The sequence below is a fragment of the Lagopus leucura genome, unplaced genomic scaffold (assembly GCF_019238085.1).
Source record: "Lagopus leucura isolate 7727_CA_CO unplaced genomic scaffold, USGS_WTPT01 Super-Scaffold_73, whole genome shotgun sequence".
Taxonomy (NCBI): Eukaryota; Metazoa; Chordata; class Aves; order Galliformes; family Phasianidae; genus Lagopus; species Lagopus leucura.
This window is the reverse complement of record NW_024962252.1, coordinates 43,333,834-43,352,001: the sequence shown is the minus strand read 5'-3', so window position 1 is coordinate 43,352,001 and position 18,168 is coordinate 43,333,834. Positions and strand designations below refer to the sequence as shown.

At 37.3% G+C, this 18,168-nt stretch overlaps 1 protein-coding gene across 2 annotated transcripts in view; it reads right to left on the bottom strand.

The window, feature by feature from the left end:
* NKAIN2 (sodium/potassium transporting ATPase interacting 2) overlaps positions 1 to 18,168 on the bottom strand; it is a 502,256-nt gene that overhangs the window by 346,528 nt on the left and 137,560 nt on the right. The window lies entirely within an intron of this gene.

Sequence of the window (18,168 nt, the reverse complement as noted above, 5' to 3'; positions counted from 1 at the left end):
AATCCTAAATGCTGCAGATTACATGAGAATATTAGATACTGTAAATAAATAAACTAAAACTTTAGTTTTGTTAGCCAGTAAGAAAAGCTCAAAAAAACCCCAAAAACCACCACCAACAACAAAAAAACACAGACAAACCACTAGTTCTTATAGTCTACCCTTTACCTTACTTCTCATATTCTTTTATTAAAAATGGTTTGGGGACCCTCACACGATATTTTGTATAATATAGTCTAGTTTGTTATATCAAAGAAGTGAACATTTAGAATGCTTTGACTGGTGTTTATAGGCACTATCCTGGTAATATTTGGAAAATTACTGTCTTAATATTTATATCAAGTTGCTAAAGGCAACAATGGTGACCCTTTCTTACTTGATGAGCACAATACCAAGGCACTAATCAAAGTACTTGAAGTTATCATAAATTGCAGGATACTTGGGATTCACGAACATGTGCAGGGATAGTCAACTACCTGAGACTATCCGAGATGTCAAATGTTTTGTGATAGTTTTAAAATTTTAATGCATTTTTTTCCTTTTATAATTGAACAGTATGTAGCTTTCACAAGATTATTCTTCTCCCAGTATTAAAAACATAAGTTACATCTGCGACTGTAAACACCACCAGAAATTTCCATGAAAAAGGTAACTTGTAGACACTGAACTGTAACACTTGATCTGGAAGATGGCATCTGGCAAAAATAATTAGAAACCCTGATTTGATTCCTTGAAGGAAGATATTTATGGTGATTTTTGTTGTTATTATTTTGGTTTTGGTTTGTTTCTTTTAGCTGAGTTATTACAGTGTTCTGAATGCAAGAGTGAAGCCAGAGAGAGTAAAATTTATTCTTAGTTTTAGACTCAGTGGCTGTGCAAGATAATGTGGATCTGAGGTACCTAGGAGAATCATAGAATTATAGAATCACAAGGTTGGAAGTGACCTACAAGGTCATCTTGTCCAACCGTCTCCTCATCACCATTGCCACCACTAGCACTAAACCATATCACACAACATGTCATCCAGATGCCTCTTGAACACTGCCAGGGATGGCGACTCCACCACCTCTCTGGGCAGCCATTCCAGTGCCTGACCACTCTCTGAGAGAAAAAGTTCTTCCTTATGTCTAATCAAAACCTCCTCTGATACAACTTGCGGCCATTACCCCGTGTCCTGCTTGTTGCCTGGGAGAAGAGGCCAAACCCCTCTTCACCACAAGCTCCCTTCAGGAGGTTGTACAGTGCAATGAGGTCTCCCTGAGCCTCCTCTTCTCCAGACTGAACAATCCCAGCTCCCTCAGCCGCTCCTCATAAGACTTGTGCTCCAGACCCCTCACCAGTTTCGTTGCCCTTCTCTGGACACGTTCCAGGACCTCAACATCTTTCCTGTAGTGAGGAGCCCAAAACTGAACACAGTACTCGAGGTGCAGCCTCACCAGAGCTGAGTAGAGGGGTATGATCACCTCCCTGCTCCTGCTGGCCACACTGTTTCTAATGCAGGTCAGGATGTCGTTGGCCCTCTTGGCCACCTGGGCACACTGTCGGCTCATGTCGAGCCAAGCATCAACCAACACCCCCAGGTCCTTCTCTTCTTCACACTCATCCAGCCACTCGTCCCCAAGTCTATAACGCTGCATGGGGTTGTTGTGCCCAAAGTGCAGGACCAGACACTTGGCCTTGTTGAACCTCATCCCATTCACCTCAGCCCAGTGGTTCAGCCTGTCTAAATCCCTCTGAAGGGCCGCCCTACCCTCAGGTAGATCAATACCACCTCCCAACTTGGTGTCATCTGCAAACTTACTGAGGGTACACTCAATCCCCTCATCTAGGTCATCAATAAAGATATTAAACAAGATCGGCCCCAGTACTGAGCTCTGGGAGACACCACTTGAAACGGGTCGCCAGCTGGACTTCACTCCATTCACCACAACCCACTGGGCACGGCCCTGTAGCCAGTTCCTTACCAAAAGAAGTGTATATCTGTTCAGACCACAGGCAGCCAGTTTCCCCAGAAGAAGCCTGTGAGAGACTGTGTCAAATGCTTTGCTGAAGTCTAGGTAGACTACATTAACAGCCCTTCCCTCATCTACCAGACTAGTCACCCAGTCATAGAAGGAGATGAGGTTGCTCAAGCACGATCTGCCTTTCATGAATCCGTGCTGGTTGGGCCAGATCCCCTGGACACCACGCACATGCCGTGCGATCTCATCCAAAATGATTTGCTCCATAACCTTCCCTGGTACTGAGGTCAGGCTGACAGGCCTATAGTTCCCCGGATCCTCCTTATGGCCCTTCTTGAAGATGGGAGTCACATCAGCAAGCCTCCGATCCTCTGGGACCTCACCAGTTGACCAGGAGTGCTGATAGATGGCCGAGAGGGGCTCAGCAATCACCCCCACCAGCTCCCTCAGCACCCGAGGGTGCAGCCCATCCGGTTCCATGGACTTGTGACAGTCCAGACGGAGGAGAAGCTCTCTGACTGTCTCCACCGGAATCGCAGGGGGCAGAGACTATAGCTTTGCAAACTAATGGACCATCTTCGGTCAAGCACCACTGTGTGTGAATAAGTTACATTAAAGATAAGAACCCTATGTAGCTAAAGTCATCACTTCTTTGAAAAGCTGACCTGAAAGATCACATACTTCACACTCTTTTGACAGAGTAGCCACACTGATGTAACTAGACAGCTAGTGTCAAGAAAGGGAAAAGATCGCCATCAACACATTTAATTTTTCATAGATCTGCTTAGGTCTTCCACAGGAGTCAATATATCTGAGGAGAAGGTGGCCTGTTTTCATAGCCATTGTGCTCTACCCAGTATTTTGTTCTCTGCTCTTGCTTTAAATCCCCTCTGAGCAGAATGCAAATAAAACAAAATTCAAGTTTAGTTGTGGTAGCACTTTTCAATATAGAGTAGCTGGGATGGTTTTAACTAGACAAAATTCAACAAGAATAGTAAGTGCTAACAGCTTCTTGCCAAGGGACTTTTAATGGTACAGTTATTTTGGTCCTTTTATTTAAGACTGAAAAATCTTTTCTGTCAGCTACCTAATGCTCTACGTCTTCTTCAGAAAGTTTAATTCCTGCCAAAATACATATACCATTTTTCAGCTTAAAGTGCCTCTGAATTGCTACAGGAAGATACAGTTTCAAAAGTTGAAAACGTTTTCACTAACAGAACTATAGCTCTCTGTCCTTTTGTGGTATTATTCACCTCTCTCAATGGTTTGCACTTGTAGAGAGCTCAAGGGAACTCCTCTAACCTGTGCACATCTGCAGATTTGGAGAGGGACACGCTGCCTCTATTAGAGTTCAGTGAGTGGGAGGTGTTTTTTTTAATGCAAGTAAAACGTGCAGATCTTTCTGGTGTTACCCTCTGAAACTTCGCATGGATGGTAAATTTTCCTGGTTTTAACTCAACTGCCATTCAGCAAATGCAACCTTACTTGTTTGTAGCATGTGGGAGTCAGTATGCATACCTTATCTTGTCTTTTTATCACATACAAGAAGAATATTTTTAGCCTTCAGCACCTAATTAGAAAAGGTGAAGCTGACATCTTCTTCCATGCCTGTGCTAGTGACACAGAGCATTGCAAATGAATCTCTGCTGGGCAGAGAAAAGGTGAGCTTTGTCTAGTTTTGTGCTTCAATTACAGTCCCATGCTGGCAGCCAATTTATTGCACTCGCTGGGCCCCTTGTTTTCTTACACCCAGGCTCTGGTTACAGACCCCATAGGCTCTGCAGATCTGTGGCGACGAGCAGCATGAAGGAGAATCTTAGCCCTCACTGGAGAGAAAGGAATTAATGATTAGGTCTCAGGGGAGTAGGAGAGAACTTTAATTACCACCCTGGTCCCCACTGAGTTTAACTCTTAGCAGCGCTGCACTCTTCTGACATTCAGCCACATCAAAGCTTTGCGATTAACCAACACTGCTTTTGCTCCCTACACACAGCAGAAGTTTAACTAAGCAACACAGGTTTACACGCACTTCCCAAACCAATTGCTCAGTATAGCTTTTGCCAAATAATTTCTAGAAATAGTCCTTGTAGCTTGACTTCTCTTTGCCCCCATATTTAATTGACTGGTTTTTTTTTTTAATCTTGCATACAAAGTTGTATTTTAACTAATGAAAGTAATAAATAGATTATTAATAATTATCCTTGTTATGATATTTTGGAAACTATTAGAGATGCTTTAGATCTAAATTTATATTTAGAAAATTGTACTACCCTGCCTTTAATGATGAGATTCATTTTGTGTTGTTAAAAGCAACACAAAAATACCATAATAGAAAAAGAAGATGTTACTAGTTCTGTATATTGTAATTCAAAAGCTTTTGCTACAGAACATCTTGAAAGGAGTTGCTCATCAGCACCATGTTGCTACACAACCTGAAGTATATAATTTGCTTGCTTCAGAAAAAGTGCCCTTGCTCTTCTAGGTCAAGGAGGTATAATACTAGTTGAAGTACTAAGGGAAGATAACATAGTCTATTAGACACAGGCATTCAGCTATAAAAAGCAAGAAGAAAACAATACCTTAAAAGAATCACAGAATCAAGTGGGTGAAAAAAAAAGAAAAAAAAAAAAGCCTAAACAAGAGAAGGAAGACATTCCAACTTATGTTTTTAGATATTCACGCTTAAGAACCTTTAATATCACTGGGAATTATAATTACATGCATTAAATGAAAAAGCAGCAGCAGCAGAAACAATGTGAACACTGAAATGGAAGCAAACAGGAAATGGAAAAACCTATTTTCACAGTTAAGAGGTAAGTCATTAACAGGTAAATATTAAAATGATATTGGAGTGTTGTGGCAGTAGTAGTGATACATATGTACCACACTGAGGAGAACAGCTAGGTTTCTGCTGTTAACCATAAAAATACAGCTTGTGTGAAGGACACATAGGTAGTCTATAGGAAAAGATGGGATGCTGTAATTTCTTTGTGAATTTCCTAAGGCCACTGGGTCAGCAATGGTACAGCCCCTGCCCCCTGTCCAACTTCCCTAGCTTTGTCAAACAATTATCTTACAAAGAGAGTTCAAAAGCAAGAGAAGACGCTGACTCCTAAGATTAATATAAACTGCTCTTATTCCTATGTCAGTACTTTAATCTAAAAGTCAGATTCGTCAGAAAAGAGAGAGCACTGAAGAAGACACCAGATTTTTCTTATTTATAGAGTAATCCAAGAGAGGCATCTCTTCTGTGCCCAAGAAAAAGCAACAGGCACCTCTATGGGGGCATTCATTCAATCCAAAGAAGTATAGTCAGTTGAATGAGTATCATCTGAAAGGTTCTTGGACAAGACCCTAGGCAGTGAACACATTTCTCTATGGATATACTTGCTGGATCATTTTGAAGGAACCAAAGTCCGAGTCTTAAACGTGAATAGAACAAAAACAGTTATAAAAGTTAAAAGGCAGTGTTTTTCATATTAGTTCCAAATTTTACACTCTTCCTCCCCTTGCTGCAAGAAATATAAAGGAATGATAAAATTAAAGTAGTCTATATTAAAATAAAGCTCTTGCACAAATACAGAAGTCTATACAGAAAAAATATGGAAGTGGTGGGTTTACAGTAATCTGGAAAACGGTGGACTACAGAAATAGGGCTAAATTAGAGATATCAATTATCTTTCCACATCAAATAAGAGAAAATAAAGCAGGAATAATAATGGGCATTGCGAGCTGTTGTAATGCTATAACTAGGAGAAGAGACAAAATAAGCTGATGTAATGTAAAAAGAGCAGTGATATGGCAGAAGACACAAACTAAGAAACTGATTTTGTTGGCATCAGAGGTTCAGTGCAGTGGTCAATTCTGTTGCATAATTCATTGTCAAAATATTCCCCAAACTTGAACGGAACATTATGCCCTCTCAAGTGTGATTTCTCTCCTGCACTAACAAACAAGTTCTTATGCTGCTCTGAAGAAGGAGAAATTATTGCTTCCTCAAAGTTTATGTAAAAAATCCCATTGTATTAGTGTCTTATTTTCTGATTATTGGCAAAGATACTTAAGTTAATACTGGGCAAACCCCCTAAGCTAATAGTAAAAGATGATTCAGGTAGAGACAATAGCCTAGTCAAAGCAAAACACAAACAAAAACAAAACACAAACAAAAACAAAACACAAACAACAACAAAAAAAACACAGCCAGAGGTAGTAATGATTTTTGAGGAACTAATTAATCAACTTTGTTTTTGTGTGTATCCATGTCTTTTGCTCAGGCTAAGCACTCTGAATGAGTAGTTGCCAATCACTGCAGAGGGATCCTAAGGCTGGTTATTCAGGCTCCTGCAATTATTATGCTGTTCACTCATTCTCCCCATCCTAATTATGAGTAATCCATGCTGAGTCTTGCTGCACTGCTTTCTGTGTGTTTTATTCATCTATATGCACTTTAACCCATCTCAAGCAGACTTAAATTGTAGTGTTACATTGGCAGTGCTGTGGTCTGGAGCAACCCAGCTGTTAGGAAATGTATAACAGGTTAGCCACAACTGTGGAGTTGCAACTTCTACCAGTGATATTGGAAAGACCACACCAGAATTGCTGTCTTGTTTGATCCTCACAGAGGGTCAGGTTAGACAGAGACAGGAAGACTCCTACCTTCATCTTGTACAAGAACGCTAGCTGGAAGGCTGAACTGGGCACCCCTGGAATCATCCCAGTCAGTACCTGCCTGAGGAGCACAGCCAGGAGCTGCTGAGCTGGCTGCTCAGTAGACAGCTGCCTCTGGCTCCTACAAACAATGCAAATAAGAGCAATGCTTCTCCTGAGAAAACATTTTTGAAAGGTGAGGTTTCAGTCATGGATATCACTGGTGATAATCTCAACCACAAGGTATGATGAACACAAAGCCAAGAGCCCTCTCCCTCTCCACCCTCTCAAGAGCAGTACAAAGGCAGTGCAACTGTTTCTATCTGTAGTCATTACAGTAAAAAGCAACCCAATTCCATTTAATTTGCTGCAAGGAAAAACTGAACCACAGGTTTTTCTAAACAGATAGCTTAAGTACTAAGAAGGAGAGTAAATTTATCATTTAAGTGTGCTGTGCTTGGTTATTGCTGGAAGGATTATAAAGTTAACATGCAGGTCTCATTAGCTCAAGTTCGTCTGATCTAAAAGCATTTATAGGAATTGTATCTAGAGTCGAATTTGCATAACGCTACCAGAACCCTAGGTAGTTAGAACGCCCAACAAGAACAATGATTTTCCTCAGCTGTTCTGGATTTTTTTTATTTTTATTTTTTTAAACATTTTAAGTTTTGAGAAATCCTAGACAATGTTTCACATTATTCCTAAACAGCTTGCTACTTCTGAGTTGGATAGCCATTTATTTAGCACTTTTCAATTCTACATGCAACCAGACTTTGAAATATTAATCTGCCTCCAGGTTATGCTTCCTGAGATCACCTCCCACAAGTCTGAAATATTTGAATTTGGGGCATATTAAGATCAGCACAGTTCATGCAACTTTTTCTTTATGATATAAACAGTAATACATTTTGAAGCATATAAGAGCTCATGATGCACATCAGTTAAGAAGAACATGTTCAAGACTTTACAGGAAATATCTGTGTTCTTTCCATTTATGTGACTCTAGACTACTTCTGCATGCCAGCGTTTTAATTAGATAAATTCACATCCATATGATAAATAAAATAAATGTATATAAATCACATGCAAAAAATGATTTTTTTCTTTAGTGATTTCTCTTTCATTACAAGTTTCCAGTTCACAGTTTGTCAGATGACACTGATATGCATTATATTTGTTTTGCAGCTCATTTACTTGTTCGAGTATTTATTTATGGGAACGGTATTTCAGGATAATCAGATATAAGACATATTAAATGTCATAAATATTCATAGCATTTCAACCCACTATAAATAGATACTCAGCAACTTGCCTACACAAGTAAAAGAGATGTTAAACATGGATTATAAATAAGAATGTATGTATGCTTCATGCTTTTGACCTTAAATCTGCACCCATTTTGCACAGCTCGTGCATGTACGAACTTAGAAATCTAGTATCATCAAAAGAAGGAACCCATCTACCAGGGTATTTAACCACTGCAACACACCACAATTTAAAAATAATAACTACAGAACTAGGATTCTTGATCATATAATACACAAGGTCCTTTACAAGTATAAACACATTCAGCATAAATACTATTTAAAATATCCTAGTTAATATAGTACTGTGAACACCAATTAGAAAAATGTCTTGCACCATCAAAAAATGTGCTCCTTTATTTAAAAGAGTACATTTTCATATTATTTATTAACAATTACACTAAAAATAGCATTATGTACGATTCTCTGAGAACTCCACAAATAAAATGAAACACGGTGAGCTCAAGAAGACACAGATATTACTACAATGAATTTCCCACTACCATCCATACTCAGCCTCATCATTACTGCAACTGATTTCCTCTATTGGTTTGCCTGTTCCCTATTTGACATCAGATTTTTCCATAAACATGCAAGACAAATTAAACATTATCAGCACTCTAAAAATCATTGCTTTCTTTCCTCTATAAAACTGTCCAAGAACCAGAAACAACTCTATTACCAAGATACCATAAAGTTGACAATTTTTCTTTGATTCTTTTTTTTTGTGGATTTGAGTAGCAATCCAATACAGGGTTGGGTGGGGTTTTAAAATTCATAATAGGAGAGTTATCTAAAACAATAGCAGTATTGGCAATGTTTTTCATTCTTTGCTATATAAACATACATGCCCTGGAGAATTTCTGTTCTACATGTTGTCTTCTAGAACAAAGAATCTATCTTAAAACTCAGGCAGAAAATATCCTGAAAGATATAAAAGCCAGAAATACCTTCAATACAGTACTTCTCAAAAATTTTGTCTCTTTTTTCATGTGTTTTATTGTCTTTAATAAAACAAAACAGAACATACCTGATACAAAAGCTCAGTCTACTTTCAAAAATTCTTATGTATGCTACTTCATTGTATTCAAGTTCAGCAACACAACATATTTATCAGTTTATACATTTCATTAATTCTAAGCATGTTGGTCTTGCTTTACACTCAGAGATTGATCTCCAATTAATTTCGGTGCTTGATCTCTGTAATTCTCACTAATAGTAGTGAAAATGATTATAGATTTTATGTAAATCTTAAAATACCATGTGGGTCATTTCTCTGTTTATTTGCAAACCAGAAGAGAAATAATGCTCTAGAACCATGTTTGGGAATTCACTGATTCTCTTAAAAGAGTGCTGCAAACAAATGCTGTTAGTTGTATGAAACATGAAAAATGATTTTGAAAATGCATATGCCATTCAACATTTTGTGCACTAACCATATAAAACTCCATATATAAAATGTTCTCTGCTTAGCTCAGTCAAAATACTTAATATCAGCCCTTGAAACATCATAGCAAAAATGATGCAAAGAGCATTTTAGGACACTGTGATCTTGGGAAACCTGCTGCAGAACCTATTTAAAATTTGTACTACATATAGGATAAGTTCACAATTTCATTACAGCATAAATTAAGAACTTGAGTTTAAGTTAATGTTTGACTGCATCTTAAAAAGTAATACACTGGAGTAGAAAGGATGCCATTTGCCTTTTCAATCAATCTCTTGGGGAAAATTCAGCTCAAGTATCTACTGAACAATCCCAAGTGAATTAGAGCCAAATTACCCTTAAGAGTCAAATTCCAAAGACAAAACTATGCCAATTCACTAAAAGATCAGATTTAATTAAAAACAAATTTAGATTTTTTTTTGTAGTTATCATGTTTACTCAGACAATAATAAACTTTTGCTCAGCTAGAATAAGAAAAGATTTTTGATGAGGCAAAAGAAAATATTTCATTTCCACTTCATTTCTTATTGGTATCTTATATGTGGTAATCAAATGGGGAACACAACTCAGCTTCTGAATAAAAATTCTTTTACTGAGTGGGCAGAAAACTAATTTTAAAATTATAAATTTCAGCAGGTAATTCAACTCTCTCTTGTAGGGAAAAAAACAAGGCACTTCCATTGATCATAAGCATTGGGAACGGCTGCAGGGATATTTGTCCTCCCTCATTTCTGCTGTTGCTAATTGGAATGTGGGAAGTGATAATTATATGGAAGCAATGTTTCTCCAACCATTCATCGACATGAGTGGGATTATGGCAGTGGACAAAGATACAGAGAAAAGATTTGACCTGAAGGAAGTGAGTGCAGTCAGAAATATATGGGAAAAAATAAAGGCAAAAGGCAAGACTTGTCACACTTAGATTGGGGAATCTAGACATGCTCCCTATCAAAGTTGGACTTTTATCAGAGAAACAAAAAAGATTTGAACTGGAAAGTAATATATATAGATTTGTTTTCTCAGATAAGCTATGAAAAGGCAGTGGAAAATATATATAAACAAAAAAACCATTGAGGGAGTCAGCCAATGAAGTGCAGGGGGCATATTTTCAGTACAAATGGATAAGAACAAAAGATGGTTCAACTTAGCCTTTGGTTGGTACTTTATATTTATATGGACATAATAAATAATTAGAGATCAATCAGTTCAAGACAAACTAATGTCAAATGTCTTGAAGATATCATATACATGTATTTTTTTTTTTAGTTTTTTTATTTTTATATTTTGGGTGGGTGAAAGAATAGACAAGATTGGCAATGGTATAAGAAAGAATTGAACAGTAGTTATGAGCAAGGACGTGCAAAAGGCCATCAGCAAGGCAGTTCATACGTGAAATGGAAACTATGTCATAAGAATTTCCTGATCAGAAAATATTTTATTTCTGGTTATCTTTTCTTGCCTTCTCTATTACAGGAGTTCTGGTAGTAAATTGAGATACAGATAGTCCTTGATATGCCAGACATTCAGAACAGATGAGTATCAAAACCCAGACTGAAATTACCTTCAACTTAACTTCTGCATAAAAGTGTCAGAAAAATCTCTGATGTGTCCAACAGCCAAATCTTTTATTCATTGATTGCTGTGTCCAGAATGAATGAGTACTAACTCCATGTGGAAATATATAATACTTAGCACCTTGGCAGTCACGTGGTGACTTCATTGGAACTGAAATTTTACTTGGAGAAATCCAAATTATTTCTCAGTTACACTGATGCAAACAAGAATGAAAATCAAGAGATTTGTCTTCTGTTCCAATGCACATTGAATTTTATTATGATTCTGTCAGACAAGAAAGTAACAGACAGACTGTTGCTGTTGAATAATATTTCTATATCTAGAAACATTTAAAAATACCACCACAGAAAGAGAACCTCGAGAAGTAGTAAGTGTAACTTAGAGAAGGTAAGTGTAACTTTTCTAACAATAGTAGTAGTTACTTGGATAAGGCAAATTATGAAATAAACTCTTGCAAGACTGAAAGGTACTTATGTACTTCTTTGAAACTAGAAATATGCTAACACAAGAAATTAAGTTTTGAAGACAGAAATTACGACCATTTTGGCAGAGAGATATGGAATATTTTGTAGTCTCTGAATTGCACTCCTGAATGACAGAACAAACATATGTAGGAAGAAGAGTTTGGGTGCTAGAAATCGTGTTTGTCCCCCTCTTTCAACTGTATTAGTTTCTCTGATAAAATATATGTTCCTTACAGGCACTTCTCTAGTTTCCTTAAATAATCTCAACTATATCATCAGTAAGCACTCTACAAAACCATGAATATTGTCCCTTCAAATTTTCTTATGTATTTAATTTTCCTCATTGAATACAATTTTCCAGTAAATAACTTGTTTTGAACTCCTTAAGATAAAATATATTTTAAAATACCACAACTACAAGTATTTCAGGGCTAGATCTTGAGTAAGCATAAGCCACGTACCTTAACGCAAGTTCCACAGTTTTAACTAATTTCCAACAACTGAAAACTGCTACTTTGTTTGTGTTTGCTTTTGGTTTTAATAAAATTACTGCCTTATATTTGCTAGCAGTTTCTGTATCTGACTCATTGTACCACTAGATGCATACCCACAATTTTCTAACAGTGCAATTCATGTATCACAAAACTTCCAGAAGCATCTAGATTATACAGAAAAAATATGTAATGTAATAAAACCACCACACTCATGGCTGCCTCAAAGTAAAATACAGATGTACCATGTCATCAGGTTATATTCTGCCACATGAGTACAGAAATACAAGTGGACACTGCAGCTGTGTAAGGAAAGAGGAACTATACAGATACTAATGAAATGCCCTTCTACTGCAACTGGAAAATTAATTGATTACATCTACATCAATCAAACAGTGTCACAGAAATAAAATCATGATAATGGGTCTTATCACAGGATCAATGCTGCCTGTTTTAAAATGTCTTCTGCATCACCTTGTGGCCTCAGCACTTACGTAGCAACAAAAAGCCATTATCTGTTCTATTTCAGTGACATTTACTCTTTCTCCCCATCTGTTCAGATGTCCATACTTTGATAGCTCCAGTATATCATGTTTTTCATACACTGGCAGTTATATATGCTATCATTTTAGGCCATTTGGGTGCTTTGAGTAAGAGATACTTTTTCTAACCTCTCTAAACATCATCCGTTGCTGTTATTCCGTTGCTGTTATTATACAATGGCATTTACTTTATCCATATGTAGGCTCCATGAAAACACATTAGTGCACTGCCATTTCTGGATGAGGTGTGAAAGCCTTTTTAGCACTAAAACACTGCAGTTTCCCGGCGTAAGATACAGAAATTTAAATAAATTTTAAAAAGCAGTAAGAGTAGTTACTGAAAGGCACAAAAGTTCTTTGAAAGGCATTTTGTTGGATTTCACTGCATCTCAGTTACTTCACTAAGCCCATGGGTTTGTGCTACTGGAAAACAAAACCAAAGTGCATAATGCAGAAAGGGTGCAACTCTACCCAGACATTGGGGACTGTACATACAGCACACAGGAAGGAGACAGCATATATAAGGAAAGCTTTGAAAGTCACTTGAAAGCTAGCCTTTAATGTACTCTTCAAGGATAACATAAAGGGTTAAATATAGGTTTGGAATTCCTTAGATTCCAAGGAATCTTTTTCCATATCTAAATAAGAAGAGCATAGATTTTTCATTGAAGCTTGTTACAGTATGGCTTCATCTTCCAACCTCATAACTGAAGCCCTACAGAAGCCAGATACAAACCTACTTATTATAGATATTACTATTTAACTATAGCTTAATATTAAAGCATTATCATCTGCCAAAGAGTAATTTGAAAGACAAAACATTTCTCAAATGTTCAGAAGAGAATTTTAACTATAGTAAAATGACTGTTTTACTAGAATAACTACCAGTAGTAACACTAATTTATACAATCACAGGTGGTTTATAAAAAATGTAGATGTTTTGTAGACTCTACAATTTTTTTTTCTGATGCTGGCAAATTGCTTATGTAATTTTTATTATTTAAATTCAAAAGGCTAAGCCTTTGGGAGGAAAAAATGAAAAAGCGCAGCAAAAAAAGGTTGCAATTTATTCAGTGGAAATCTAAAACACCAGGTAGAGAAGAGAGGCGAACAGCTTTCAGATTTATTTTTTTTTAATTTTTTTTTTTAATTTTTTGCTAAAACATGCCTTCATCCAGCACAAAATCTTGCTTTCAATGAAGAACGACATCAGGAACATAGCTGCTGCTCCAGGGAAAGAACCATATGAGGAATGCCGTTAGAGATGGTTACAGCCACTGCAGCTACCACACCCTCAAAGCCAGTCCGGTTTCTGCAGATTAAGAAGTTCCCTACAAGATATCATTTTTACTGTTTTGAATTCAACTTTCTAATTATGCTAATCAACTATGAGAGATTAATATGTAAATGAATGAAATTTGAGAGATTAAGATGTACAATGCAGAACACACACACTAGACCTGGAGATAACAGCATAGACAATTGGTTTGCCTACTGCCTGTATGTCTTACCACACAGTGCAACTACAACATAATATCCGATAATGTCAAATCAACATAGCTTAGAGGATGGACTGTTGAAAGACTGTAAATATGTTTTTGTTGCCTTCTTTTTTATGTTTAAATAAAAAGATGTAAAAATAAAAATGTATAATTACTTAAATACGTTCATTACATTGTATGTTTTTACATGCAGCCCAAGAAAATTCTTCACTCCAAACAACCCAAAAGTTCAGACACCTATGCAGTGGATTTTATCAGCAGCTTACATAAATCACTTCAAGAAGCACAAGTAGCTTTCATTAATGAAAATTAAATATACTGTTAATATATTCTATTTACGGTTCACAAGTGCTGCAGTGAAGCAGTGGCAAAAGTGACAATCTCTCTGCCAACATGTTCCCATGTCTCTCGGTAAGGCAAGGTTTATATGGTGGGAAAGTGCCTCTTTTTTGAGGCAGCTGAGCATGTGCCCAGGGCCAGACTGGTCTGCCCAGGGGGAAGAGCCATCGGGTGGCATTATTAGCTGTTCCAGGCTGCATTCAGCCTATGGGTTGATCGTGCCTGCTTTACACCTGTATTTTCTTCTCAATTTTACGTCCCTTCTTCAAAGAAACACCTGAAGATAAGCAATGTCTGTCCACATTAGAAAGCATCCTTAGATAGCTTGGAAAAAATGTTTTCCCAAATCACAATCACAGCTTATTTTTGCTATATTTAAAAGCTCAGAAAACATGTTCAGCACAACCATCACTGGTGGGACACTGTTCCAGATTCAATGGTCCAATTATAAATGTCAAGCACAACACAACAAAATTAGCTTAGTGCTTTCCGTGTCTTAATTTGTCTTACTAAGCAATGACAAAAGCTCGAGGAACTATTTGCAAAGACTGCAAAGTTATCAAAGTAACTACAAGATTTATGTTTGAATGTAAGGAAGGAGAAGTGCTGCAACTCTAGCATATCACTGTCATTTTTTCCATCAGTCAGTGTAACAAATAGAACAATAACTTTTTCTTAGAAACACAATTATTTACTGTGCTAGATAAGTAGATACTTCCCCCACCCCACACCTTTTTTTTTTTTTTTCCCAAACTAAGCCCTTCCCTCTTCTATGAATGACCTTCATGAACTACTCTATAAAAGAAATATGATCAGAGAATCAACAGATATTCGAATTTTTTTTATGTATGGATATGAATGTGCACAAATTCACACAGACAGGAACATTCATATTACTGCATATATGCTGTAGTACCACCAACTGATATTTTAAATAGTACAACAGCCACTACAGCAGTGCATCTAATAACACTCCTGGGAAATACTGAATTTGATGCTTATTACAAAGCAGCTTGCTGAGAAATATGATCACTTCCTACTTCTTTTCCAAACAGAATGATACAAAATTGGAGCTGTTGAAGAAGCATTTCCTGTATACTGACAGACTGAATGCTTATTAATACAATCTTAACAGAGAAGGATTTTTCAGTAAAATACATAGATATACTCACATAATATAACGCAAATTCAGAAGAGGCACTAACTAGGTAGTAAATACTTGAGGATTTGTGTGCATTTAAAACAATTTAACCACATCTGCACAGTTTTTGTCTCCTACCTGCCTGATCAAATCAACTGCTCATTCAGTATTCCCATGAGAGACATTTTATCATTTCAAATCACTAAACAGCTTCATATCACTTTTTTCATCTGGAAAAGTTCCAAATGTTAAACATTTTCTTCAACGGAGTACACAAAACAAAAATACATGTTTTCTCTTGGGAACACAGTGAAAAATTCTGATTAAAAAAAAAAAAAATTAAGTGGCATCATCTTACCATCTTCTAGAGCTAAATTACATAGAATGAAATACAGTATCCCAAATGAAGCAGAATTTTATAATTTTCAGACAGAAATTATTCCTTTAGCCCTACAGAAGCACAATTTCCTTGGTGACTCTAAAGTCATTGTTGCTTTTTTCTTGTTAGTTTTTTTTCTCCTTATTACAATGATTAATATTGATAAATTGTGGATACTGATATACGTTCATGTTGCATACTACTCAGATGAAAAACAACTTGCTTTCTGAATCATTAGGATATGAGCACAGTTAAATTGGATTATAAAATAACAGGAACCTCTGTAAAAATCAAAACTTAATCCGAAAATTTTTGAAGTTCTGAAGAAGTTTTGATACTATTTTTTCTAAATGAGAGTAAGCATGTTTTGGAATTTTAATATGACAGAATGAAAATACAGGTATAGAGAAAAATTCCACTGTTCTACTTTTACTGGGAATTCCTACCCATAAACTGTGAGCACCTAGTACTGCATCAAAGCTATTCTAGTAACCATCCATAACTGTAAACAATTATTCTTCCTAAAATTTCAGAAGTTTTATCTCCTTCTATGAGCCTTTATTTATGATCTTATTAATGTAACCTTATATGATTACAGATATTCATTATAAAAATCTAGCAAACATGTTTTTTTCAGATGACAGGTGGTAACTCTAACTCCTTTGCTAAAAAAAAAATCCTGACTTTCTGTGAGAACACTCCTAGTCTTTTTTCATGTGCCATTCAGACATGAGTAGTGAGTGAAGGATAAATACCATTTCACTGTGACCCTGAAATTCCCCTAATGCTCAGTATAATATGATTCTGGCATTACAGTTTACATTGATATTCACAGAATCATAGAGCTTGGAAGGTACCTCTGGAGACAATCAAGTCCAACCCCTTTCCATAAGTTCCACAATCCCTCAGAATATCACAGCTCTGATGCGTATATCCTTCTTTCAGACCATGAAAACTTTGCTATTGACAAAAAATACATACATGCCTTTCTCCATTATGACATTAAGCGATGGTAGTTAGAACTCCAAATTTTAGCAGCATAATCATTGAAACATAGAATAGCTTGTATTGAAAGGGACCTTGAAGATCATCTTGATCCAAACTCCCTGATATTAGAGGGTAGTCAACCACTAAATCCAGTACTAGGTCAGATTGCTCAGGGCCCCATCCAACCTGGTCTTAAACACCTTTTGGGATGGAGCACTGACAACTTATTTTAGTGCCTCACCACCCAAGGAGTTAAAATAATAATAATTAAAAAAAAAATTACCTCCTAACGTCTAATATAAAACTTCTCTCTTTCTGTTAAAGTCATTCCCCATTGTCTTATCACTACGAGACTGTGAAAAAGTCAGTTTCCCTCCTGGTAATAAGCTCTCTTTAAGTACTGGAAGACATCAGTGAGGTCTCCCTAGACTCTTCTCCAAGCTGAACAAGCCCAGATGCCTCAGCCTTTCTTCATAAGAGAGGCGCTCCAGCCCTGCGATGGTCATTCTGGCCCTCCTCTTGACTCACTCCAAACAGCTCCACTTCTTTCTTATGCTGGGGGCCCCAGACCTTGACACAGTATTCCAAAAGAGGTTTCACAAGGACAGAGTAAAGGGGCCAATCAATCACCTCTCTTGATCTCTTTTGACACAGCCCAAGATACTGCTGGCCTTTCGGGCAGCAAGCACGTACTGCTGGCTCATGTCCAGCTTTTTGTCCACCAGGACTCCCAAGTATTTCTCCACATAGCTTCCAGGATAATCTGAACCATGTTCTTTCCAGGAAGAGAGGTGAGGCTCACCAGCCTGCAGTTCCCTGGGTATTTCTTTTTTTCTTAGGAATGGAAGTGATATTTTCATTTCTTTAGTCACTGGGTACATCACCTGACAGTCATGACATCAGTCAGTTATTTCAGGACCCTAGGATGCCGTAAGAGATTATTCTTTTACATCATTGTCTCAAAGCTTGCTGGGGACACAGATAAACAAGTCCAAGCAAGTCCTGGGCAAGGGTTGAGAAATCCTTTGTCTGGAGAACACTGATGGACAAGTCCTGGGCAAGGGTTGTGAAACCCTTTGTCTGAGGGGCACAGATGGACAAGGGCATGGGCAACAAGAGAGGGATAAGCTGAAGATTAATGGCCAGGAAGCAGTCTTTTGTATGGCCTTATCTCAAGGAAGATGGCCATCTCAGGAGATGCTGCACATGACTCTTAGCCAACTGCCCAGGAATGCCACGCTGGCAAAAGAAGGATAAAAAAGGGAACTGCAACCATGAGGTTAGGTTTTCTGGCAACAGATTCTTCATGAAGAAGAGGTTTCTGCCATGAGAAGCCTCATGACCTGCTTCTCTCCCTCCTGGACTTGCTCTGTGCTCTACCACGATGCTGAA